At 41.3% G+C, this 20119-nt stretch overlaps 1 long non-coding RNA gene across 1 annotated transcript in view; it reads right to left on the bottom strand.

Annotated features, from left to right (window-relative positions):
• Positions 1-1814: 1814 nt before the first annotated feature.
• LOC310850557 overlaps positions 1815-20119 on the bottom strand; it is a 94938-nt gene continuing 76633 nt past the window's right edge. The window contains exon 4 of the long non-coding RNA XR_014567360.1: positions 1815-2101. This is a non-coding gene — a long non-coding RNA (uncharacterized lncRNA). The remainder of the gene's footprint in view (positions 2102-20119) is intronic.

Genomic DNA, 20119 nt, shown 5'->3' with positions numbered 1-20119 from the left:
AATCCTTATATTGCAAGCAGAGACAGTCAAAGATGGGAGCTAGACTTTACCCAACACCACCAAGTTGAGTCATAACCTCCAACCCTAGGGCAAAGAAGACTCCTGTTATAGTCAAGTCTAATGGATAAAGAGGGAGTTACAACTTTTCTGTGACCTGGCAACCAATGGCTTACAGTGCCTTAGGACATAGAGTTTTGCTGGGCAAGCACTAATTAATATGTGGAGAGAGAGAGAGATGAGGTTGATAGCACAGAGTTCAAAACCTGAGCAGTGAGCATCTAGTTCTCTTGTTACCTTGTTACCTTTTATTTGTGACCAATTTCACTGGTGCACAATTTTGACACATGATTTATCCCTGTTTTATAAGACAATACATCCCTTCATACCGAAAGCCCCAAGTCATTGCCTGGTTCACCTGTTTCCAAATCTAGCCCTGTCTATAAGAAGGGAAACATGCTTCAGTGGGATTTAGAAATGGTTTCTTAACATGATCCTCATCACTGCTAGTTTTATAAATGATGTTTTCTCACTAATACAGATCACAATTAGCATTCCAAAGATTCAATTGAAACTAGAGATGGACAAGTCTGTCTACTTTGGTTTCTCAGCTTTCTTAAGTTCAGTTGTCCACACTTCCACTTTTTTAAAGTCCTCAAGGAAATTTATCAACAATTGAATGTGAATGTGCACCATTTTGCAAGCACTGTTTCATATGCAATTTTGTATGCATCTTTGCAAACCAATTTCCCCTTCTATAATCCATTTGTTTGTATTTTGTGTGCATCTTCACCAATATATGGATTTGTGCACACTTTGCCCTAGTGGTGTATGCATTTCTGTGCACATTAACTGTGCACATTAACTGGAAAAGTCAAAGAAGTGCAAATTTCTAAGGAAGACTTTCAGTATTGTTTTGGAAAGTACAGATATGGTAGATTTGCTTTTAAATATGAATTAAATTTAATTTCTCCCTCATTCTTACCTGGAAGGATGGGCAGTCCTAATGCTTTGCTGTAGTTATGAAGGGTCACGCTAATCTTCTCTGTATCGTTCCAATTTTAGTATATGTGCTGCCGAACCGTGACCAGAGGAGAGAGACGGTGGAAGAGGACTGGAGAAAATTTAAAGTTTATCTTAGGAACTGTTGTAAAATTTCGGAATGCTAAAATGTCAAGGGATATAAGATAGAGAATTATAGCTGTTAAATCTTAAATCTAAATAAAATATAAAGAGAATCAGTTATGAATTGGAATGAAGGATTGCTAGAAATGCTGTCTTAAAAAAAAAAAATAAGGGTGCAGTGAAGGGAAGGCTTGGGGAAGTCGTGTTATGTATGTTATTGTATGTTATGTTTTAGTATGTTATGTTATGTCATTGTATGTTATGTTATGTTTTTATTTTGTTATATTTGTGAAAATGAATAAAAAATATTCACAAGGTAGTTATGAAGGGTCACATGAATCTGTCACTTTATTTTATTTTACTAAGGAATTTACCTCTCATTTTCACAGCATTACACTAGCTTCAAAAAGCTACTTGTGGTTTTTTTTTTTTTTAGGAAGTCTCTGGCTTGTAACAGAATAACTGCTTCCAAGAGTGATACCTTTCATTGGAAATGTATAAAAAGAACGTTGCTTGTAATATAAAAGATCAAAAGGTGTTTCAATTTATTTTATTGCCAAAAAAAAACAAAAAAAAACACACCACTAACTCTGCTGCAAGGCCAGCTTGGTTGAAGAAATAGGCATATTCAGAAACGTTTAGGATTGTTGGAACTATGGAATTCATGACTTACAGCAAATTAGACTGCTTTAAATGAGGATTGGACAAATGGATGGAAGATAAAGCGATTATCCCTCAAAAGTAGTATGCTTCTGTATACCAGTTGCAGGGAATCCTAAGAGGGGAGAGGGCTTTTGCACTTTGGGTCCTGCTTGCAGGCTTCCCATAAGCACCTAGTAGGCCATTGTGAGAGCAGGATGCAACACTAAATGGACCTTCTATAAGGATCTACTCTTGGATCTCTGTGTGATTTGCAGCAGATTGGCAAGGATTGTTGACTCCCATTGTTCTTCAAGACACCCAAAATATTCTGATCCTCCTGAAAGTCAAAAGAACACATGCTGTGTAAACAGGTATATTCTATCATGTCGAAACACTTGAGGAATTTTACTTCTGCAAATTCTGATACAAACTGACCTATCTGAAACTCCTGGATTGTACAGATCAAAACTTTGTTTTCATCAGCTTTCACATGCGATGTGATGTAGACTTTGCTTAAAAAACAATCAAAATCCTTTTTTTATATATAAAAGGTGTTTGTTTTGAGAGGGAAATGTTTGAAAATGTATTTTTGATAGTATAGAAATGTACATGTTCATGCAGATTTTAATAGTGTAGATTAATACAGAAATGAGATGGAGCGGAAGATTGGCTCAATGCATCTGAAAGTGACACATCAGAAATAGACTGATTTGTCCATCCTTAGTCTCATATTTGTATGAACAGATGAACATCTTAAATGTCACTGTCCTTATACAAGATAAAAAATAGCTCTTCCAAGATGGATCCAACCCAGTTATGAATTATGTGTGCACACATACATATCTTTCTGGCTAGCTGTAAAAGGGAAAAGCAAAGGGTTTTTTAAACAAACAAACACCATCTTTATTCTATGCAGTCTCTTAGTAAACCAGTTAAAATGTACACCATTCTTGTAAACTTTAAGAGCCTTCTTTCAAATGATTTGGCAATGATTAATATTATTCAGCTTGTGAAGTCCAGGGAATCATTAACATGTGGCTGTAGCCTTTGAAGCCTCTTAATTGTGTGAAGACAGATGCATTAAACAATTACCTAAATTCTCCAAAAGCCAAGCAACAAAGGAAACTGAATGACATAATCCCCGAGGGAATCATATTTTTCTATCAAGAGGGAAGGCTGTCTCTTAAAGTTTTGGCAAAAAAAAGATCAGGATACTCAGCTGTCAATTTCTTCTCACATTTACTCTGAATGAGCACAATCCATCCATCAGTGCTTAAAGAGTTTTCTAACAGTACATTGACCTTGAATGCAGCATATTGATTTTCAGTAACGCATCACAAATAGGGTCGTTACCAAGCCATCCAGCAGTGGATGTGATTGGGAACAGATTTCTGAAATTCCAATACCGTACCACCCTGCCTCCGATGATGGATCATCCTATTCTACCCTATCAATCCTTACCTAGCTCTAAAAAATGTGACACCTGCATCAAATTTATCATTTTATGTATGTTATATTTATATATATGCAGTACATACGTGAGGCAAAAACAAAGCTGATTCAAATGGGGTTTCTCCAACATCTTTGGGCCTCTGAGATTTGTTTACAGTGGCATTTATTTATGGAAGCACTTTGCGTTGGGAGGGGGGGAAGGTAAAAATGTTGGGTTGTGACAGAGACACAGATGTGAGCACTATAGGGAATTAATGCTGCAGCGAGGGTTGAGCAATAGATAAACCCAGTCTAGGTTTTATGCTTTCAGAGGTTAACACTAGATCAATTTGGGTGATTGTTTCTTAGATTGCATTGGACAAATAGACACTCACACGAAGGTGGTTAATAGTAAAATGGCAAAGAAAAACAAATGGAAATTAACTGATGTTAAACCTACAGGGGCGATCCATTCATCATTTACACTGTTGGAAATTCATATAAGTCAGTAGGGCTACTCCAGCATAAACACACATAGCCCAAAATCAACCCGGGACATATTCAGTATTTAAGACTTCAGTATATTATTTAGAAGAAAGTTTTCATAGTATATAGTTTAACTTTTTGTGCAGTCTGGTGTACATTTTATTTTTTTATATGCTGAGTGCTTGGTTAGGATTATGGGTTTTCTTCGTTATAAGGAAGTGTGTTAGAAATGTATAACAACTTCCGGTTCGCTGTGGAGGCTCCTAGTGTAGCCAATATTTTTATGAGGAATTTTGATTTGGAACACATTGTGCATAATAATCCATATAGTGCATACATTTTGTTTTACGGCCGATACATAGATGATTTGATATTTATATTTTTTGATGATATTTTTGAATCGTTTAACTGTTGGATAAATAGTCTGAGTCCATATTTGACTTTTTAAAAAAATATTTTTATTAAGGATTTTCTTGTTTTACAGAAGTGTAGTGCCTCGTATTTTTTTCTTCTTCTTCTTCCATGTAACGTTTTTACAAATCCGTTTCATTTGTTGAGGCATTAGGGGGAGAAGAAAACAGAAAGAAAAAAGAAAGGGGGGTGGGGAGAGGGAGGATGGATGGGGGTGACACACGAAAACAAAGATCCATATTTGACTTTTGAAGGAACATCAAGTCCACACTCCCTATCTTTTTTATACCTAGACATTTATGTGGGTCAATCTAGAATTAAAGTCTGTCCTTATAAGAAAAGCACAGATAGAAATTCTTCGTTACATTATAGTTCAAATCATCCCAAACCCCCCCCCCCCGACAATCTTTCTTTAGGTCAATTCCTAAGATTAAAATGGAATTCATCAGACCCACAGGACTTTAAAGCCCATTCAAAAATACTTTCTGCATCTTTGTTAAAATGCGGCTATCCAAATTCTGTAATAACAACGGCTGTTTAAAAAAGACAATTAAGGGAGCGGTTGATTCTTCTTACATCCTGTTCACATGGTAGCACAAGATCCACGCGCATTTATGCTTCTCTAGAATACAACCATATGACTTTTGAGATTGAGAAAATTATAAGGCGGCATTGGCATATTCTTAAGGACATCCCTGGATGTGATATGATCCCCCTTTTTGCCAAACGTTGCACAAAATCATTAAGAGGTAAACTGGTGCACACAGATTTAAAATCTACACCCACACAACGTACTCTAGCTAATCCTCCACGTGGCTTTTTCAGATGTGGTCATTGTACCTCCTGTAAATACGCACTTCAGGTAAAAGAATTTACCAACAAAGAAGGTTTTAAGTTTGTTTTACAGGCATTTGCTACATGTGCGACTCCACGTGTAATTTATGTGATTAGATGTTCTTGTGGATTGTTATATGTAGGTCATACTCTTAGACCTATTAAAGTAAGAATATCAGAGCATCGGTCTAGGATTAGGAACAATGTTTAGTACAGCATTTCATTTAGTATCCTTTAGTACAGCATTTCATTCAAGCGTCCCATTCGGATGAAGATATGACATTTTTTGTGATTTGGGTAGAACAAGCAAAAAAAATTCTTCTGCAGAAAGAAACTAGATTTATTTTTCTACTTGACTCTTTGCATCCCTCAGGTTTGAATACTAAAATTGATTATAGTTGCTTTCTATGAGTCATTACTAATGCCTGTATGTATAACACCTATGTATGGATAGAGTTTGTTTTACATTCGTTGTTTTAACGGGATCACTTTAAGAAGAAAACCTTACAGCTGCAGATTGCTGTCACCTGTAACTAAAATCAACGCTGCGCCTTTCTATATAATCTTATATTTTAACAGTTGTTGTTCACTGCAGAAACCATTATGTTATAAGTTCTATTATCTTGATACTTCATATATGGTGTGTATTTCTATAGCACAGTTGTTTATATAATTTCAATTTGTTAAAATATGTTGAATTATGACATTATATTCATTTATATTACTTAGAATATGTACAACTGATGAAGCCCAGGAGGGCGAGGTCCATGACTCTGAAATACTACATATGAACATGTACCACTGGTGAAGCCTATGAGAGCGAAACAAGGCATTATTCTGGAAGTCCTTGTCAACTCTGTGGAACTGTGGCAGGCTCCAATTTGGACTTTATGAACATATGTAGAACAGAAGGTAGCAGACTTTTTGTCTGTATGAATGATCTGATCTATTTGAACGTCCGTCTATATTATTGCACTTTATGTGTTGTTTATGTGCAAGATAAACATTTGATATTGTGATAAGAATATATAGAAGAGCATTGTTTATGTGAATGCACAGCTGGTTACGTCTTGTGTGTTTGTCGAATGTATTTCACATAACACAAGGTTTGGTGTTGTTTTGCAAACAGCCATCGCTGCAGCATCAACGTCCCGAACGTGTACTATAGTATTTATTTATTTGGCCACGCCCCACCCAGCTGACCAGATTGGTCGACAAAAGGAGTGAGCCAGCCGGGGACTCTCTAATGGTGCGGGGGCTTGCCACACCCCCAGCACAGAGGGGAGAGCTTGTGAGAAGCCCGCAAAAAGGAAATGCCTTTGGTGGGCAGGTGCTCGGGGGCCGCAAGATACTGCTTTTTCAAAATTGCCTTGGGGGGCCATTTCAAACCAGCCTTGGGGCCAGGATTTGGAATTCCTGGTCTAGATAGAATTAGAGTACATACCGGCATATCTAATCCACACTTCTCAAATTAATATGTGAACCAAAACATAAAATAATACAAAAATGCTGGCAAATTTTCATGATGGCTGTTGGTGTTTTAAAATTACAAATTGCTAAAGAAATGTGGAAGACTGGGGGGGATGAAACTTGGAGAACTGAAATTGACAGATCCCTACCCAGTCCTATGCAGTCTCTTATCCCAGGAGCTGACCAGCAGACTGAGAAGCATGTCTGCTAGTGAAGAGGATCTACCAAGCTGACTGTCTCCTCTCCACCCTTTCCCCATGCTGCACCTCTGGAACCTGACATTGTGTCTGTCTTTAACTGCACACTGCTCAGCTCTGGATTCTGTTCCTCCTGGAACATTTTAGCCTACATCTGTTTCCACCCTCAGATGAAGATTTGGTCTCTTCTCACTTGGACCCTGTTCACCACTTTACTTAGGAGAAAAGTCCTAGCTCAAAAGTAGGTGATATACTTGCAAAGATCCCCATTTCGTTCCCTGACACCTCACATACTGCTAGAAAAGAGCCCTCTCTGAAACCCTGGAGAGCTAATACCAGTCAATACCAGTACCAGACAATACTAGGCTATGATGGGCCAATGGTCTGATTCTTGAGTGATATGTTTATATGTTAAGATGCCATCTTGCAGCAACTGCACCTCCCACCAAATCAGTTTTCTCAGCAAAGGAAGACTGAATTATACCCTAAAACAGAGAAGTTAGTAGTGGGAATATGCATATTCCAAATTTGGGTGAGGCTTGACACAATGGCCCCCACCATCTACCACTGACTAATTTAGGTGGTTTCCAGAAAGGCCTATCCCAAAAAAGCTTAAAATACCCCAGTGTAGGTACCCTGGATGTATACCACCATCTTGCAAATGGGATTCATGTTATATTTGATGTACTAATTCCTGCCTGCCAAGAATAGCTATTATGAACCCTTGGTATGAAAAACTCCTGTCTCTTACCAGTGGAAGAATAAGCTCGAAGTTCAGTGTAAAACCTTCCTGAAAAACTTGATCATCTCAGGTCTCCATATCAATCTGATTTAATATGCCTTTCAGTGAGTTCTCACTTCAGTGGGAACAATTACCTTTGAACTCTATTAAAGCTGTTATTACCTTAGTCTAATCATCAGTTTACAGCCTGGGCGAGCCCACTGAAAAGTGATCTGAATCTAATAAAATCACACTTGGATTTAAATGGAAACCAAAAATAAGTGCTGATGTCAGACCCAAGTATTCAGTGACTAGAGAGACGAGCTGGAAGCAGTAACAGTGCTGAGACTTACCTTCACCGGAGGTGTGATGTAATATTTCAGGTTTATAGTTCAATCAAGAAAACAACCTGAGGGGATTCCTTTAAAGCCCTTAAAACACTACCTTCAGCCTTCCCACACACTTTGGAAATTAAAATCCCACGTTGGTAAAGAGAAGAACTTTTCCAGAGAGACATAAATATTGACATGGATTGGTGTGGCTAATCTCCCCTGTGTACATCTGCACGTCACTCCCTGCCTGGGAAATTCTGATCCTAGCTCTGTGGAATGCTATTGATATGAGATCGCAACCAAATCTCATCTCACATGCAGAGCATGCATTAGATTTATTTGACCCATAGGAAAGAAGATGTCAGATCTGAAGACTGCCTTTTTTACTTAGGAGGCTGCCTCAGACTATTAGTTCATTGCCTACACTGACTGGCACCAACTTTCTAGGGTTTCAGAAACAAGTCTTTCCAAGCCCTATAGGGAAATGCTTGGGATGGAACATGTGGCCTTGTGCATGCAAAAATGTGTTCTTCCACTGGGCTGCTACAGCCCTTCCCTTCCCTTAATGAGGAACCCCACACCAATAGTGTGGTTGGCATTTTGGAAGGAGAAGTAGGAAAGAGGAGGACGGGGCAGGGACAACACTGATCTAAAATAGAATGTCCTTATTTTCATCTGAGGAATGTTGGAAGGTATGTAGTTGGAAGAGTTGTTTTGAATGAGTTTCCCCCCTGTGTAGGCCTGACCTAAGAAAAAGAAAACTCTTCATTTATTTCTCTTCACATGGTATACACTTTATTAGTTTCTTTTCTCCATGGACTCCATCTGCTTTCTTCCAGTCACTCTGCCAATGCCACCCACTCATTGCCTTGTGGGAATGACTCTGAATAAGGGTTTTTCACTGTTAAAACCAACCCTAGAAACTCAGCAGTAGTTTAGAAGATGTGAATTCCTTCAGGAATTCTTCAATAGCTAGTCCTGTTGGCAAAGCCAAAAACATAAATGTGACCCTAGTGAAAGCAGGACTTGCTCCCAGATCTCCTGGAGCTCTGATGACATGGGCTCTTTTCCTTTCAATTTGTAACTGCAAAAAGAAATTCTGGGTCTCAAATTCATATTTATCCTAAAGTAACATGACCACATGGGACCAAGTAAATCCACTCCACTCCTTGGAAAGTTACACCCTGTTGTTTGGTGCAAAAGTGCCGGTTTCATTTCAAATGAAATGCTTAGCTGGAAAGTTTAATGTGAAAATTGCTATCTGTTTCTGCCAGCCTTCAGGAGGAAAACAGTGTTTAGAACACAGATGATGCCTTGAATCTCACCTCAGCCATTTTTAACAGTTAGGCTCCCTGAGCCACAGGGAGAACTGAAGTAAGACATTAAGTCATCCTTGGAAATTATAGTGTACATCCCTTATTAAACGGCGCAGCTTCCAAGACTGTTTGGTCGGTTTAATTAAGGCATGTGCAATGCTTTCTGATGTAAGGTACAAGAAATGACATCTCAGAAATGAGTTATGTTCCACAGTCTCTCCAAGAAAGGCTTCAAATGCTGGTCAAAGTGTGCTATGTGACAGATTGAAGCCTTCTTTTGAAGTTGAACTTGAAAAAGGAACTTAGCAACTGACTGTATACTGTCTTAGACCATTCTGAGTCAGTCCATCTCGCTCAGTATTGTCTAAAAACATTGGCTTTCCAGAGTTCCAGGTAGGAGCCTTTCCCAGTCTTACCTGGAAATACTAGGGATTGAACCTGGGACATTCTGTACGTATATCAAAATTTGCAGCTTGGCCCAGTGAATAGAATGGAGAAAGTAATGGTGAGCAGACTATGTATGCAGTCCCAATCAGAGCACTTCTCAGTTGTTTGGGTGGTATCAATGGCAACACCCAGAAGTGGGAACAGCTTCCAAACAGAGAAGCATAGGATCATTGAGTCATCTAGCTCAGCATTGTCCATAATGGCTTCCAGTGGCTCTGCAGGGTCTCAGACAGGTGATATTTCTGGCCCTACCTGGAAACACAGGGGTGTGAACCTGAGACCTTCTGCTTGCAAGGCAGGAGTTCCAGCACTGAGCTTTCCCTAGGGGCAGCCCTGGATTTGGCAGGTCCCTGGGCAAGATGCTCTCAGTGCTCACCCTTTCTCCTCACCACTGTCACTGCTGCCCAGTTGCTTGCCCTGTCCCTAAGGGCCCAATCCACACCCCTGCTGAGAGGGAGAGGGCAAACCATGTGGGGGCTTGCTGCTGCTTCTCCTGGCTCCTGCTACTGGTTGCTTATTTAAAGGGAAGAGGTGAACATGTAGCAGCAGCAAAGATGAGTGGGAGCAGCGGCAGGGCCAGAGGGCTCCTGAAATTGGCAGAGGGCTCCCTGGCTTGGGCGTGGGCCTCAGACCAGTGATGCTAGCCCCCAGAGCCAGCCCTAGTCCCCCTTCATATGGAAGAATATCTTTACATACTGCATTTACAGATGTACCATACTTCTTGAAAGAAAAGGCTTGTGTCTATCAAATGATTAGTGTTAGAGTGATTGTTTTAAAATAATTCAGGATGCATCTGAATGTATTTACATACATGATATGATCTGCCATAAACACAGCTGGAGGCAGAATGCCCATTGAAGGATATTTTTGGAAGTTCCGGGTTGATCAATTGGCACAATTATCAGATAAATAGCATAGCTTGATTGCATTTTTTTTTTAAATGAAGGGAGTGCTGATTCATTAGAACAAGGCATCATTGCTCTCCCACCTCTGGCACAAAGGCCTCCATGCTCCTTTCTTGCCCACCCTATTTTCTTCCAAGCCGCTGCTCCTATCTACCGACAGAGTCTCATGCTGAGCTACCCCAGAAACATAAGACATTGGTGCCACCATTGAGCTTCATTTTCTATATTCAGGTCTTATTTTGCTTTAAACCCAGGCATTTTAGCTGGATTGTTGACTGGGCAATACAACAGGAACTTTGGAAGTTGCCTTAGACCAAGTAAGACCTTGATCCATCTCTTTAAGTATTGTCCACACAGTATTGTCTCTCCCAGCCCTACCTGGACTGGACCTTAGCAGATGCTCTACCACTGAGCTACAGCCCATCCCTATGGTAGAACTACAAAAAGCTGATCTGACTGATATGGTCAACCAGAGGAATTCATTTAACAACTCCATTTGGAAAGGGATATGCTATGGATGTGCCTGCAGGGCTTTAGAGAGCTATAAATGCATCAGCTGGGTCTTCTGTTTGGATATTTTGTGTATGTGAGTGAAAATACAGGCCTGAAACTAAGTTGCCCGTCTTCTATAAAGCAGGACAGAATCTGGAATTACGATGTTATCTGAATCCCTTATTTAAAGCCCTGAAGACTTGTGGCATGGAACATATAACCCCATCCACTCATCTGCTTTTCAGGAGGAATTGTAGGAATTTAAACTATAAGCGAATCTGCATCTGGGATCTGGGTATCGACTCTCCAATTGCATCCTATGTCCGTCTCTCCCATCCCCCTCCTTGAAGAAGTATATGCTATCATTAGCTGCTATCTGGAATTGACAGTAGAGTAATTTGAACTTTGCCTCCCACAGGCCTTCTCCTTTAGTTCCTGCTCTAGGAATAAGGTGTGTATTGATTAGATATCAGGCTGTAATTGGGCTCCAGTCTCTCGAGCTCAAGATATATGATGGAGATGACAGGAAACAGATACCCTGTTGCTTCTTGTAAATAGTCTGGTTGAACAAAATGGTTTGTAACCTCTTCGGTGCCGTGGTCTTTTATTTTATTACCCAATGATGACTGCTGTATCATTGCATGTGCTGGCTTTTTGGGGGGCAAAGGGAGGCGTGAATGGAGAACGTCTTTTATTAAGGAGAAAATAAGTTTAAATGGGCTCCAATTGCCCTAGTGGGAACCCTGAATAATGATCAAATGGGTCATAGCTCAGAGTTGTTACATCACCGACCATGCCAAAAATGTAAAATTACAAAGCTTACATCCACAAATCAGTGCCCATTGACAAAGAGCACAGAATGAAGAGTTCCCTGCTGTTGGCAAAAATAAAAGCTTCCCAGGATCAATAGCAGTGAGAATTCAAAACTAGGAATATTTGTGTGAAGAAAGCATTGAAGGGGAAAAATAAGAAGAGGGAGGCAATGCCAGTCTTCATTTATTTTTATTTGTGCACAATTCCGAATCACACTTCCACACCACCTTTATCTTCTTTTTAAGAAGCAGAAACCAGGAGCATTTACTTATTTTACATACACTCTACACCAGGCCATCAACAGCTATGTTGTGTTATCAGGGTGGCTAAGAAATTCAGACAAATAAATGGTCAAAATACACAAAATAAAAACTGCGAGACTACAGCCCCAGCAATCCAAGGAACAGAAATTTGGTTGTTCTTTAAATTAACCATACATAAAAAGGCTGGAAAAGCGCAAGTGCAAATTCAGGAAGGAGGATAAGTGGACTGGCGTGTCTTGAGAAGAGGGCGTGGCTGGCTAGCAACAACATTTGGTTGGAAGTCCCACTTGCAAACAACCATCTGACACAATGTACTGTTGGCAGCTTCAATTTTAATATAAGGCTTCTTCCCCCATCATACTTTCTGGAAAGCTGGGCAGTATGAGGTGCTGTGAACATGTTTACATCACAGCAGCATGATACTATTCAGGTTTGGTGACGGGAGAAATGATTGAACAAGATGCCCTCAATAAACCTCTCACTACCATCATGGCCGCCTCTTGCTCCTCACTGCTGTCACCTCTTAGGAACAAAAAAAATTCCTTCCAGTAGGACCTTAAAGACCAACTAAGTTAGTTCTTGGTATGAGCTTTCGTGTGCATGCACACTTCTTCAGGTATCTGAAGAAGTGTGCATGCACACGAACGCTCATACCAAGAACTAACTTAGTTGGTCTTTAAGGTGCTACTGGAAGGAATTTTTTTTTTGTTTTGACTATGGCAGACCAACACGGCTACCTATCTGTAACTGGAACTCTTAGGAACAGAGGAAGTTGCCTTACACTGAATCAAGCCATTGGTCAGTCTAGCTTAGTACCATATTGTCAAAAAGTCTGCTTCATAGCTGTCAACTTACTGATTTGAAAATAAGGGACCAGCAGCCTCAAAAATAAGGGATCAGGAGTCAAAATAAGGAATTTTCCGAACACAGGTATATTCAACTTCTGAGCCCCTCCGAGCCAAAGGCAGAAAGACCAGCCAGCAGCCAAACAAAGCCTCAAGCAGTGGTTCCCACAGCACAGCAACCCGGCAAAGGGGATGCAGCAAGGAAAACCACCGTCACCTCTCTGCTGTGAAGCGCTGAGCGAGTCCCCAGGCAATGCGGCCAATTTGATCAGCACAAGGCATGCAAGCGCCCCCCCCCAGTCGTTCTTAGACTCCTTATTGGGTGAGCAACGCAGCAAAGCAACACAGTTCGAGCCTCCCTCTTCCCTGGCAATCAGGGAGGGAGGGAGAGGAGCTGCTTCCCTTGAAACCCGGGAAATTTAAGGGACATCATCAATAAGGGACAGCAGCGGGACACAGCGTGGGGATAAGGGACTGTCCCTCCAAATAAGGGATGGGTGACAGCTATGGTCTGCTTGGTGGCAGTGAAGTGCTGTTTCCATTGCATCCCTGCCTGGTGGAGCTTTCTTAGGCAGCCGTAACTTTGTGATCTGTTTTAAGTGTATTGTCCGTAGGGGCCCTAAGAAGTGAAAAGTGGTATATAATACATTTTTTAAAATAAATATAGCTCTCCTGCCTTTGCAGCTACTTCTCTACCCAATATATATTTAGATTCATGCTCTCTGCATCAATCCAAGGCTGGATGTGCTGAAAAATCAGACTGCAGGATGATGCCAAGGATATAACTTAGACTTCAGTATGTTCTCAGCCCACTAAACAGTGGTGTTTCAGATACAAAGAAAAGACATATATCTCAAATTTATATGACACCCAGGCCTGGAAATGTTAAGAGCAGATTCTGACTTCAGGCCAACATTCCCCATATCTAAAGGAAATGTAGTTTTTACCATTAGCAGGAGACTTGGAAAGACACTTGAAATGCATAAAGCTCTCCATCTCCCAAGAAGCAAGCAACAGACATGGATTTATTTTCTAATCCATTCCTTTCCTTTCTTTTTTGCCCCTTAAAACAAAAATCCAGAAAGGACAATTAGTTTGTCCTGGTCAGTGATTTATTGAGGGCATTCAGAAGAAAAAGAGAACAGAGTGATGTGGCTTGAATACATCATATATATATTTATGGAGGTGGAAAAACCCATACACCCATACAAGCACTTTGTGGTGGAGGAGTTACCAAATGTTTGAAACCAGGGCATGAAAAGCTTTCCCCATTTTCCTGTGGATCACACAAATTGTCATCATAAAAGTAGTACAATATTTATTTATTTATTTATTTATTTGCATTACAATACAATTTATAACCAGCATTATCCTCTCCAAATGGAGACACTCAGTGTGGTTAATGGAATCATATGAAAAGTAATTCCATCGTTAAATTGCAATGGATATCACGAAATAAAAACACACTAAAGCCAAAAACAACATAAAATAAAACCAGGACAGTAAGAACTAAGGTATTTGATTCAGTTCTCATTCATTGGCAAATCTGTCTAATTCGCTCATTCCGAAACAATATGCAAACTGAAACACAGTCATCCCTTTGAAATGCACAGTATTGTGAATTTAAGATTGGGAAAATGAGAAACCAAACAAATTGGTAGGACTGCAAAAGGAACTGATAGCCCATTTGTCAGAGAAGTCAGGTTAATTTCTAAGAAAAAAATTGAACCAAATAAATACTTTCCCCAATCACTTTCCTAAGCATGTTGAGTAGTGCAAGGGAAAGAGTATATCTGCCTTCTCTGCTCAGACAGCATACTTGCCCCACATTGGGAATCACTTGCTGGGTACCTCAAAATGGGAAATATTAATGGGCTTTCCTGTGTGCATAGGCCCAGTTCTCATACAGTTGATTTCCTAGATAAGATCTGGGAATCCAGGCCCAGCCCCCTCAGATGGGAGATGTTGAGGGGCTGAAAGTGGACGGGGTTTTGTAAGCCCCACACTCTCTACTGCACCCCCTCAGCTAGCCTACTCTCCTCCAATTTGATGGAGGAATTACACTGTACAGTGGTACCTCGGGTTAAGTACTTAATTCGTTCTGGAGGTCCTTTCTTAACCTGAAACTGTTCTTAACCTGAAGCACCACTTTAGCTAATGGGGCCTCCCACTGCCGCTGCACCACCGCTGCATGATTTCTGTTCTCATCCTGAAGCAAAGTTCTTAACCTAAGGTACTATTTCTGGATTAGTGGAGTCTGTATCCTGAAGCGTCTGTAACCTGAAGTGTATGTAACCCAAGGCACCACTGTATTTGCTATGTTTCATCTACTGTTCTATTCCCTAGTCATCTTAGTTGGGGAATTTTTCATCCTTGTAGACCACTTTGGATTTTGCTGTCTTGAAGCCTTCAGTGCTGTTGGAAGCTTACTTACTCCATCAATGAGGCTTATGAATAAGAATGGAACAATAGAATATAGTCACTATCCGCTGGCTATAAGATGATATGCTTGAACCCGTTGGGCTTGTTTCCAATAAGGACCAACCGCTGGAGGGAAATTTTCCCTGAACGAGGCCTTTCTTTAGGAGAAACCCAAGTGTGACATCTGCTTAATCGAGATGTCTCCCAGGGAACCAACTAAATAGTCAGTGACACTAAATGGCAATGACTGCTACTTAATGGGGACAGTAATTCTGTTTAATGGAGATGTCTTGAGGTGATTTAATGTTGCTCTAGGGCTTTTGTGTGTCTTTGTGTTATGCCAGTTCTGTTTGTTTTCTCTTCTGACAACAGCACTCGGTAACTCCAGTAGTGTGATGGATGTGGCAAGTTCATCAATTGGTTCCTCATCTATCCATTCTCTGTTGGTTTGCCTCTTAGAATTCCTTCAAGCATGCCCATTTCAGAGCTTCATTATCCAATAAAGATCTGGAGGCTATCACATCAAGTTTGTTATCCATCAGATACGTGGGGTTGCATTCCCACATGGGCAACATTCCAAGGTTTACAGGCCAATGGGGTGTGTGGTCAGACTCAAAAGTAGGTGGCGCAACACACATAACTCTGGCCTTTGTACAGTAGGCTAGCTTCCAGCAATGCAAAGGTCAAAGGTTTATACCAGTTGGGGAAACTTTGGTCTTCCAGATGTTCTTGAACTACAACTCCCAGAAACTCTGGACATTGGCCATGCTTGTTGGGGCTGGTGTGAGTTGTAGTTTAGCAACATGTGGAGGGCCAAATGATCCCTGTACCTGGTTTATGCAAATACTCCACCTCCATCCATCCATCCATCCATCCAAGCAAGAGGCCTTATAATGGTTCAAGGACATATTCTGGCTAGGCAAAAACAGCTGAGAGCAGGGCCAATGAGGGGAAGCCAAGGGTGCAGTGAATATTTTTGTCCTCTTTGGAAAGGACTTAGCATTTTTAGCTGTTATTTTCAAGGGGCATGGACAGAGTCATGGGGCATACTCACATGCAGGATTTTATATATTTGTTGAAGTCCAGGTGTTTATGCTCAACCGGGATTTAAAACTTTTAAAACTGCATTAGCACACAGCAGATGCTGAAAAAGTACTTAGGAATCTAGCACTGGCCAAGCATCCTTAGCTACATTTAAGTCTATTAAAAGATGTAAAATCCTTGTGGTATTGTTGGGTTGCTTGTTTATTTATTTAAATGATTTATACATTGCTTAACCACAATTGTCTATAAGCAGCATACAAGAAATAAAATACAGAAAAGATAAAATTCAGTTAAAACTATAAAATCAGACTTTGGTTAACGTGCCTGTTGGAATAAAAAGAAAGTATTCAGTTAGCATGGAAAGTTCAACAGAGACGGAACCTGTCTGACTTCAGCTGGAAGGGAATTCCACAAAACTGGCCCCGCAATACTGAATATGCAGCTCCTGGTGGATACCAGCCATTGGGGACCACTAGCTGGAACTGGAAATATCAACAACCTCAGATATGCAGATGGCACAACCTTGATGGCAGAAAGTGAGGAGGAATTAAAGAACCTTTTAATGAGGGTGAAAGAGGAGAGCACAAAATATGGTCTGAAGCTCAACATCAAAAAAACGAAGATCACGGCCACTGGTCCCATCACCTCCTGGCAAGTAGAAGGGGAAGAAATGGAGGCACTGAAAGATTTTACTTTCTTGGGCTCCATGATCACTGCAGATGGTGACAGCAGTCACGAAATTAAAAGACGCCTGCTCCTTGGGAGAAAGGCGATGGCAAACCTAGACAGCATCTTAAAAAGCAGAGACATCACCTTGCCAACAAAGGTCCGTATAGTTAAAGCCATGGTTTTCCCAGCAGTGATGTATGGAAGTGAGAGCTGGACCATCAAGAAGGCTGATCACCGAAGAATTGATGCTTTTGAATTATGGTGCTGGAGAGTCCCATGCTCTTGAGAGTCCCATGGACTGCAAGAAGATCAAACGCATGCATTCTTAAGGAAATCAGCCCTGAGTGCTCACTGGAAGGACAGATCGTGAAGCTGAGGCTCCAATACTTTGGCCACCTCATGAGAAGAGAAGACTCCCTGGAAAAGACCCTGATGTTGGGAAAGATGGAGGGCACAAGGAGAAGGGGACGACAGAGGATGAGATGGTTGGATAGTGTTCTCGAAGCTACCAGCATGAGTTTGACCAAACTGCGGGAGGCAGTGGAAGACAGGAGTGCCTGGCGTGCTCTGGTCCATGAGGTCATGAAGAGTCGGACACGACTAAACGACTAAACAACAACAAGCTGGAACTCACCGGAAGACCTCAGTGACTGGGGCCTTGGAAATTAATATGCTTGGTGACTGAGTGTTCATTCAGTTTATCAGACATCTAATAAAAACAGTTCTCTGGGTGACTGTAAGTAAAAATAAATTAAAAACTGCATTTAGAATAAGACATATTTTTTTCATCTTTACAACATGAGTTAACAGGCCTTTCATTAGCAGTCCAATAGCAGCTAAATTTCAGCTGGCTTCATTATAAAAATGCCCCTGCCATGTACCACCTGTGATCCTCCAGATCTTTCTGGATTACATTTCAGGTCATCCCTGACCATCATTTATGCTGGCTGGGGCTTCATCCAACTGCATTTAGAGGGTCATCAGTTCTCTGTTACTGTATAGAGAATAAGGTAGTTTTTACAAATATGAGAAATGTTTATAATGGAAAAAAAATTCTAAGTTAATTAGGGCTACTTTGCAGGTTAAATTCAAGATTGGGGGGGTAGCTTTGCGGGGGGGTTGTAAAAGGCACCTTCAGTTCAATTCTTTTACTAGTGTAATATTGGTTACCAGTTCGTTTCTGGGCTCAATTCAAAGTGCTCACATTAGTGTTTAAAACCCTAAACGACTTAGGCCCCAAATACATGAAAATCTGCAACCTTCCCTAAAGACCTTCTTCATACCCCTCAACTGTCCTGGGAAAACTGGGACACCCCCCTTTTTTTTTTGCATGAGAGCACAGCAGCCATTTTGGGCATCACGATCTCCCACAATCTTGCCCCACGATATCACCCTGAAATAATGCCTATGGGGGCAGTGGTGCAATCTGATGGCACCCTGTTTCTTCACCTCAACGTGATGGAGAGCGGGTAAATGGTGAAGGGTGGGTAAAAAATTGAAATAATAATAACACTTTCCAAATGTTGAGTTGCTTTTGGCCTGCTTTGGGCTACAATTCCACTATACATTCAAAGCTCATTTCAGGCTACCCCCAAGAAACCTGAGAACTGTTTATCCTTTACAGAGCTACAATTCCCAGCATCCTAACAAACTACAGTTCTCATTATTCTTTTTTGGGGAGAGTGCTTTAAATATACAGTGATACCTCAGGTTAAGTACTCAATTCGTTCCGGAGGTCTGTTCTTAACCTGAAACTGTTCTTAACCTGAAGCACCATTTTAGCTAATGGGGCCTCCTGCTGCCGCCGCCCCGCCACTGCACGATTTCTGTTCTCATCCTGAAGCAAAGTTCTTAACCTGAAGCACTATTTCTGGGTATGCGGAGTCTGTAACCTGAAGCGTATGTAACCTGAAGCGTATGTAACCCGAGGTACCACTGTATGGTATACATGTAGCCTAGGTCTTAGGTAGTTCCTATGTCCTCTTTCACACTGCATTTTGGAAAGTGAGCAGTAGGACATGCAGAACATGATACACTGATAAAAACCTTGTTCATGCCCTCCTTTGGCTGACTTCTTGGAAAATTCTACTGTGCTTTTTTTATTAAGTGACATGTAATTCTAAGTAGGAAGATATGCTCTTGACCTTCTGAAAACACTTAATCATAAAAAAACCCTGATTTATTGAAATGTTCCTCACCACCAACAACCTGTAATCCTGCCAAAGTGGTCACGACCACAAAGAATGACCTACCGTGACTTTGGAAGTTTTGTCATTTATAAAAATCTGTTTATATTGGGAACTGGCTAATGAAAATGAAAGCAGGATAGCTTGGGCTGGAACAAACTTTATGAAGAAACCATGCTTAATCATTACTGAACATTATTTGCACTTATGGTGGTTGTTTTTTTAACTGGGTGGTTGTGGTTCGAGGACCCGATCCCCCCATAGTGGAATGAAAACGCACAGACGCGTGATATAAGGTTAATGGGCAAGAAAAGGCCACAACTTTATTGATTACAGCAAGTGAAAAGGTATTGGCTTAGGCATTGGATTACGTCAGTTGACTCCACCCACTCAGAGAGGGGTGAGACTGAAAGGGGGGTTTATTCACCAGTAGGTGGAGCCTGTTGATGCTAATCCAACTATAAGCTCTCCCCTGATGTCACCAAGGGTTGTGCCATGGTCCCCTGCCATGCAGGCATCGGACAGAATACACGACCGCCGGATTCCTTTAACGGAATACCCAAAATTGAAGGCGTAGGCGATGGCCACACCCACCAATACCACGAAAGTTGTGATGATTGCTACGAGGTAGGCGAAAAAACCACAAAGCCTAATGCCAAATGGAAAAATTCCTACCAGGCCCCCCGGACAACCAGGGTGACCAACCTAAGATCCATAAAATGCAAAGGTATCCCTGCCCATATGGGCCAGTCGTGTCCGACTCTAGGGTTGTGCGCCCATCTCACTTAAGAGGCCGGGGGCCAGCGCTGTCCGGAGACACTTCCGGGTCATGTGGCCAGCGTGACGAAGCTGCTCTGGCGAGCCAGCACCCGCGCAGCACACGGAAACGCCGTTTACCTTCCCGCTATAAAGTGGTACCTATTTATCTACTTGCACTTAAGGGTGCTTTCAAACTGCTAGGTGGGCAGGAGCTGGGACCGAAGACGGGAGCTCACCCCGCCGCGGAGATTTAAAACGCTGACCATGCGATCGGCAAGTCCTAGGTGCTGAGGTTTTACCCACAGCACCACCC

The sequence above is a fragment of the Podarcis gaigeae genome (assembly GCF_964106915.1).
Source record: "Podarcis gaigeae genome assembly, chromosome: 8".
Lineage (NCBI taxonomy): Eukaryota > Metazoa > Chordata > Lepidosauria > Squamata > Lacertidae > Podarcis > Podarcis gaigeae.
Note: the sequence above shows the minus strand (reverse complement) of the source record. Positions and strands in the feature narration are given on the sequence as shown.